The sequence below is a fragment of the Phyllobates terribilis genome, unplaced genomic scaffold, assembly GCF_046119375.1.
Source record: "Phyllobates terribilis strain yellow unplaced genomic scaffold, ASM4611937v1 Scaffold_1__5_contigs__length_1240528914, whole genome shotgun sequence".
Lineage (NCBI taxonomy): Eukaryota > Metazoa > Chordata > Amphibia > Anura > Dendrobatidae > Phyllobates > Phyllobates terribilis.
In genome coordinates, this window is record NW_027362761.1 from 240,179,253 (window position 1) to 240,186,961 (window position 7,709).

Below are 7,709 nucleotides of genomic sequence, written 5' to 3' on the forward strand. Positions count from 1 at the left end.
TCAAATCAATCCACGAAAAAAGCAAGTCCCCACTCAGATTCGTCATCTGTCAATGGAATTATAAGGGGCTTTCACGTTACTGGTACCACAAAGACTCTAGAAAAGTGATATGGCACCTCACCCCCAAAAGAAATCAAGCAAATTTTGTATGCTCAAATCCAAACGCCCCATCTCTTCTGAGCCCCAGTGTGCCTAAACCACATTTAGCATCCACATTAGTGATGAGCGAGCATGCTCGCCACTGCTCGATACTCGCCCGAGCATCTCAGTACTCGCGATGCTCGGAGCTCGCCAAGTACTTTCGAGATGCTCGGGCGGGAGCTCGGGTCCCCGTTCTGCATGTCTGGCGCTATTTAGAGCACCAATCATGCAGGGATTGTCTGCCACTCACTGTAATGCCACAGCCATGGTCGTTGTGGCATTAAAGTGATTGCCCAAATCGATGGGAACAGTGCTCACAGTGAAACATGAAAAGCCGGCAATTCATCAGCGGCACACACCGGTTCCCAACAATTTAGAACAGAAAGAATAGAGCATCACACATAGATTAGATAGATAGAAACATGTCAGTCACATATACAATAAGTACAGTGACAGTGTTGGTTACTGTACTTGTCATTTAGTGTTAAAATAAAGGATTTATTTTAAAAAAAATTGCCGTGGGGTTCCCCATAATTTTAGTCTCTAGCGGAGGTTAAGCAGACGGCGGGGGCAGATGTTTGAAGCCTGGGAAGGGGGTAATACCCACGGAGCTTCCCAAGCTACTAATATCAACCCCCAGCTAAATACCTAGCATTTACTGGCTATTAAAATGGGGGACCCCAAAAAAAATGACATGGGGTCCCCCCTATTTTAATAGCTAGCAAAGGCTAGGCAGACAGCTGGGGGCTGATAGTAGTAGCCCAGGAAGGGTGCCATGAATATTGACCCCCTCCCAGGACAGAAACACCAGCCGTCAGCCGTCCCAGAAATGGCGCATCCATAGGATGCGCCAATTCTGGCACTTAGCCTCGCTCTTCCCACTGCCCTGTAGTGGTGGCAGTGGGGCAATAGGGCTGGGGTTGATGTCAGCTTATAATGCCAGCTGACATCAAGCCCAGGTTAGTAATGGAGAGGTGTCTATAAGACACCCCCATTACTAACCCCGTAGTGAAAGTTAAAAAAAAACACAAACACCCAGAATAAAGTCCTTTAATTGAAATAAAGACATAATACTTTAATGTTCTAAATTAAACTCTACTTACCGTATCGCCCTTTCCAGCTGAAGCCAACGATCTCCTGCAATAAAAGTAAAATAATAAACCAACCTCATCCTTACCTTTCCATGGTTCCGAGGACAGCTTCAGCTCAGCTACATTGACATGACAGGCTGGATGGCAGCAGAACGCTGCCATCCAGCTTGTCATGCCGCAGACACTGAGAAGCGCAGGCATGCTTGCGCTCCTCAGTGTCTCGCTGTGACGGCATCCAGATGAGCCGAGTTCATGTCCAATGAACTCAGCTCACCTCATGCACGTCACTGACAGTGTGGGAGAATTCTCCTGCGCATGCCGTGCCGGCAAATTACGTCACCGCTTGAGCAGGAAAATTCTCCCACGCTGGGATGGCATTGAGATGGCAGGCTGGATAGTAGCAGAATGCTGCCATCCAGCTTGCCATGCCGCAGAGACGCTGAGGAGAGCAGGCATTGCGCTCTGCAGTGTCTCTGAAGGATGACAAGCTGGATGACAGCGTTCTGCTACCATCCAGCATGCCATCTCAATGGGGTCAATTATGGTGGGTTCTGCTGTTCTAGCACCTCAGGGGCTCTTCCAGTTTGTCATGACACCCACAAACCATAACAGAAAAATCTGAACTATAATATGGCACTTTTTCTCTTTGAGCTTTCCACTGTGCCTCAAAAGTATTCCCCAGTAACATGTAGGGTATTAACTCACACAGGAGATATTGCACAACAAACTGTCAGGTCCATTTGTTCCTAATAGTCCTTATAAAAATTAAAAACTTCAGGCTAAGGCTGTGTGCCCACGTAGCATTTTTCAAGCGTATATGCTGCGGAATTTCCGCAGCGTAAACGCTTGAAAAACGCATGTATATCCGCACCCCATGTTCCCCAATGGGATTCCGCAAGTTCTATGCACATGCTGAGGATTTTTCCGCAGCGTTTATGCCGCGTTCAAAAATCCGCAGCATGTCATTTAATTTTGCGTTTCCGCAAGCGGAATTGCCTTTGTCCAATGCATAAAAAACGCAAGGCAATTCCGCATGTGGAAAACGCGTGATAAACGCGCGAAAAATGCGCGATAAACGCGTGCGGAATTCCGCATGCGTTTTTCCGGGAGAGGACTTGCATTTATGCAGCAGAAATTTTCTGCTTCATAAATGCAACGTGGGCACATAGCCTTAGGCTATGTGCCCACGATGCAGAAATGCTGCATATTTTTTACGCTTCTCCCTGGCAGGAAAAACGCATGCGGATTTTACATGCGTTTTTCCTGCCAGGTAGAAGCATTTGTTAAGCGTTTTTGCATGCATTTCTGCATGCGGGTTATTTAAACACTTTTCCAAGCGATTTTAGCATCACTTGGAAAAGTGCTTGACAACTTGTTCACACTATATGAATCCATGCAACCGGCATGGATTTATAGTAGTGTGACCAAGTTAGTTAAAAAAAAAAAGAATAAGAATGGTAAAGAAAAAAAAAAAAAAATTATACTCCCCTTCCCATTTCCTCCCGGTGTTTTCTCTGCCGCGTCTGGTCTCTTGCACTGCTCATGGTGCTGTAAAGGACCTGCGGTGACGTCATTGAGTCATGTGACTGGTCACATGACTCAATGACGTCATGGCAGGTCCTTCACAACAGCGCGAGCAGTGCAAGAGACCGCACGGTGTGGACAAAACACCAGGAGGATACCGGAAGGTAAGTATAATCTTTATTTTTTATTTTAAATTCTTTTTTTTACAGTTTCTATGGTACCTGGGTCTGGCAGAAAATCTCCTCTCCTCCACACCTGGGTACCATCCGCACATTGAAACGCATAATATCCGTGTGTACAAATGTACTGACACGGATATTATGCGTTTCAATGCAAGTCAATGGCGGCGATTACGCTGCGTGTCTGCAAAATTAATGGACATGCTGTGGATTTTTGAGCGCAACATAAACGCTGCAGAAAAATCCGCAGCATGGGCATTGACATTGCGGCTTGTCATTGGGGACCATGGGGGGCGGATTACCAAGCGTTTCCCAAGCCTTTACGCTGCGTAAATTCCGCAGCATAAACGCTTGGAAAACGCATAGTGGGCACACAGCCTAAAACAACATTTTAGTGGTAAAATATAATTATTCTTTCTTCACCGGCATTGATACAAAATTTTGCAAGGCATATGTGGTGTTAGTATGCTCACTGCACCCCTAGATAAATTAATTGAGAACTGTAGCTTGTAAAATAAGGTCACTTACAGACTGATAATACCAAAGAATGTATAATAATGAAACAGAATAAATGAATATATACAGTGGTGTGAAAAAGTGTTTCCGGCCTTCCTGATTTCTTATTCTTTTGCATGTTTGTCACACTTAAATGTCTTAGATCACAAAATAAAATTAAATATTAGACAAAGATAACACGAGTAAACAAAATATATAGCTTTTAAATGAAGGACTTTATTATTAAGGGAAAAAGAAATCCAAACCTACAGTGCCCTGCGTGAAAAAGTGAGTTAAGAGAGATTTTTAATTTGAAATTTTGCTTTGAAATTAAACTTTTAGGGAGAAATAAAAGATAAGAATAATAACAAATTTATACAGAAACAAAACAATTTTTTTTTATTTAATCTATATATATAATCGTCTTATCCCGTCTGTCTGTTTGTCTGTCTGTCTGTGTGTCTGTCTGTCCAGGAAATCCCGCGTCGCTCATTGGTCCGGCAGCGGCCAATTAGCGCCGCGGGATTTCTGAAAAAAGATGGCGGCCGTTAGCGGCTCATCTGCGGGACGGAGCTGAGCGGCGATGCAGCCGGGAGATGAGAACTTCTGCTGCGAGAACCAGGGACTTGAGCGAGCGCTCGCAGCAGAAGTATCCGGACCCGCAGCGCCGCTCCCCGGTCCTCCCTTCACACCCTAGCCGCTGATGTCCCCACAGTATCCGCATGGTGTTACAAAGGTCCGGACATTTGTGTTAAAAATCGCTGATTGGTCGCTGGCGCTGGCCGCGACCAATCACCGATTTGGGCGCCAAATTTAAATATCGGCCGCGACCAATCACCGATCTTGGCTCCACATTTAAACACCGCTGTACTGATTGGTCGCGGACGCTATTTAAATGTGGCGCCAAAATCGGTGATTGGTCGCGCCCAGCGTCCGCGACCAATCAGCACAGCGGTGTTTAAATGTGGAGCCAAGATCGGTGATTGGTCGCGGCCGATATTTAAATTTGGCACCCAAATCGGTGATTGGTCGCGGGCAGCGCCTGCGACCAATCAGCGATTTTTAACACAAATGTCCGGACCTTTGTAACACCATGCGGATACTGTCAGGACATCAGCGGCTAGGTGTGAAGGGAGGACCGGCGAGCGGCGCTGCGGGTCGGGATTCTTCTGCTGCGAGCAGTCGCTCATCTCCAGGCTTCTCGCAGCGGAAGTAGCCGCACAGGCAGCGGCGCTCCCCGGTCCTCACTAATTCGATTCCGCTCCCCGCTCCTCACCAATACGATTCGCTGATTGGTCGCGCTCTCCGCACGCGACCAATCAGTGATCATGGCGCTAAAGTTAAACACCGCTCTGCTGATTGGTCGCGGCCGCTGCCCGCGACCAATCACCGATTTGGGCGCCACATTTAAATAGCGGCCGCGATCAATCACCGATCTTGCCGCCACATTTAAACACTGCTGTGCTAATTTGTCGCGGACGCCAGCCGCGACCAATCAGCGAGCTTGGCGCCAAATTTAAACAACGCTCTGCTGATTGGTCGCGGACGCCAGATGCGTCCAATCAGCAGTATTGGCGCAAAATTTAAACAACGCTCTGCTGATTGTTCGCGGCCTTCAGCCGCGACTAATCAGCGATTTTGGCACCAAATTTAAACACCGCTCTGCATCGCTCTGCTGATTGGTCGCGGCCGCCGCCCGCAACCAATCAGCGATTTTGGCGCCAAATTTAAACACCGCTCTGCATCGCTCTGCTGATTGGTCGCGGTCGCCGGCCGCGACCAATCAGCAGTATTGTCGCCAAATTTAAACACGCTCTCCATTCCTCACTAACACGGTTTGCTGATTGGTCGCGGCCGCCGCCCGCGACCAATCAGCGATTTTGGCGCCAAATTTAAACACTGCTCTGCTGATTGGTCGCGGCCGCCATCCGCGCCCAATCAGCGAGATTGCCGCCAAATTTAAACAACGCTCTGCTGATTGGTCGAGGCCGGCGACCGTGACCAATCAGCAGAGCGATGCAGAGCGGGGTTTAAATTGGGCCCTAAAGTCGCTGATTAGTCGCGTCTGACGGCTGCGACCAATCAACAGAGCGTTGTTTAAGTTTTGCGCCAAAATCGCTGATTGGTCGCGGCCGTCAGACGCGACTAATCAGCGACTTTAGGGCCCAATTTAAACCCCGCTCTGCATCGCTCTGCTGATTGGTCACGGTCGGCGGCCGCGACCAGTCAGCAGTATTGGCACCAAATTTAAACACCGCTCTGCTGATTGGTCGCGACTAATCAGCGATTTTGGTGCCAAATTTAAACACGCTCTCCAGTCCTCACTAACACGGTTCGCAGATTGGTGGCGGCCGCCGCCCGCGACCAATCACCGATATTGCCGCCAAATTTAAACACCGCTTTGCTGATTGGTCGCGGTTGCCGAACGCGAGCAATCAGCGATTTGGGCGCCAAATTTAAACGCCGCTCTGCTAATTGCGCCCCGTCGGCCGCATACCTATTCTAGAATACCCGATGCGTTCGAATCGGGCCACCATCTAGTAGCTTTTATAAAATGTATATCATAATGTTAATTTATGAATATATATTAATACTATAATATATGAAGACCTAATTTATTAATAAATTAAAGTCTAATTTTTGTCACTATAGATGTATACTTTTGCAAGTGTACAATATTTATAAAGTTACAAAAAACTATGTAACTGCACAAATATACTGTATGTAATAATTACAAATTGCTAAAAATACATTGTATAAAACTTTATACAACATAAAATCACATTTTTAGCCAATCCCCAAACCAAATCTTATTTCTCTGTCAAACATTTCTGGAAAAGCTCTATTTATGACCCTTTTTAATACGAAGGATTCTTTGAATAAGGGCTCATACTCATATGCGAGAAAAACGGACGAGTGCAGTCCAATAAAAAATCAGATTTCACTCGGACCAATGTTAATCAATGAGTGACATCTCATCTACAATTTTTTTCTTAGCTGAAATCAGGCTGAGAAAAAAATCACAGCATGCTGCAATTTGCCACGTATCTTGGACGAGACTCGCCAATGCTAGTCAATGGGTGAGTGAAAAAAATTGCACGGCACTCGGTCCATGAATGCTGTCCGATTTTCACGCACCCATCTCTTTAAAAGCTGGCAATTCATCAGCCGCATACAGTTACAATACAGCGGTACCCGACAATTTAGAATAGAAAGAATAGATCTACACACAAAGAATAGATAGATAGAAAGATGTCAGTCACATATATAATTAGTACAGTTACTGTGTTGGTTCTTATACTTGTCATTTATTGTTAAATTAAAAAATTTAAGGTTAAGCGGACAGCTGGGGCAGATGTTTGAAGCCTGGGAAGGGGGTAATACCCATGGAGCTTCCCAGGCTACTAATATCAGCCCCCCAGCTGAATACTTAGCCTTTACTGGCTATTAAAATGGGGGATCCCCCAAAAAAATGATGCGGGGTCCCCCTATTTTAATAGCTAGCAAAGGCTAGGCAGACAGCTGGGGACTGATATTAATAGCCTAGGAAGGGGTCATGAATATTGGCCCCCTCCGAGGCAAGAAACAGCAGCCCTCAGCTGACCCAGAAATGGCGCATCCATAGGATGCGCCAATTCTGGCACTTAGCCTTGCTCTGCCCATTGCCCTGTGGTGGTGGCAAGAGGGGTTATAGGACTGTGGTTGATGTCAGCTTATAATGCCAGCTGACATCAAGCCCAGGTTAGTAATTTAGAGGCATCTATAAGACTCCCCTATTACTAACCACATAGGGGAAGTGATATGTGAAAAAAATACACCCACACAGTGAATAAAATATTTTATTTGAAATAAACGCTGACACCTTTTATCTTCTAAATTAAATTCTACTTACCATTACGCCCATTCCATCTGAATCCATTGTCCCCTGTAAGAAAAGTAAAATAATAAAGCAACCTTATCCTTACCTTTCCGACATGAAGAACAGAATCCATGTGTCCCATGATGGCTCAAGCTCTGCTACATCTAGATGGCAGGCTGGTTAGTAACTGGACACGACCATCCAGCCTGCCATCCTTAAGAGACACTAAGGAGCGCAGGCTTGCCATCAGCAACATCTCGTATCTTCACAGCATAGACAATTGCCTTCAGATGACCCCAAAGATAAAAGTCTAAGAGGATCAGATTGGGAGACCTTGGTGGCCATTCAACTGGCCCACGACGACCAATCCACTTTCCAGGAAACTGTTCATGTAGGAATGCTCGGACCTAACACCCATAA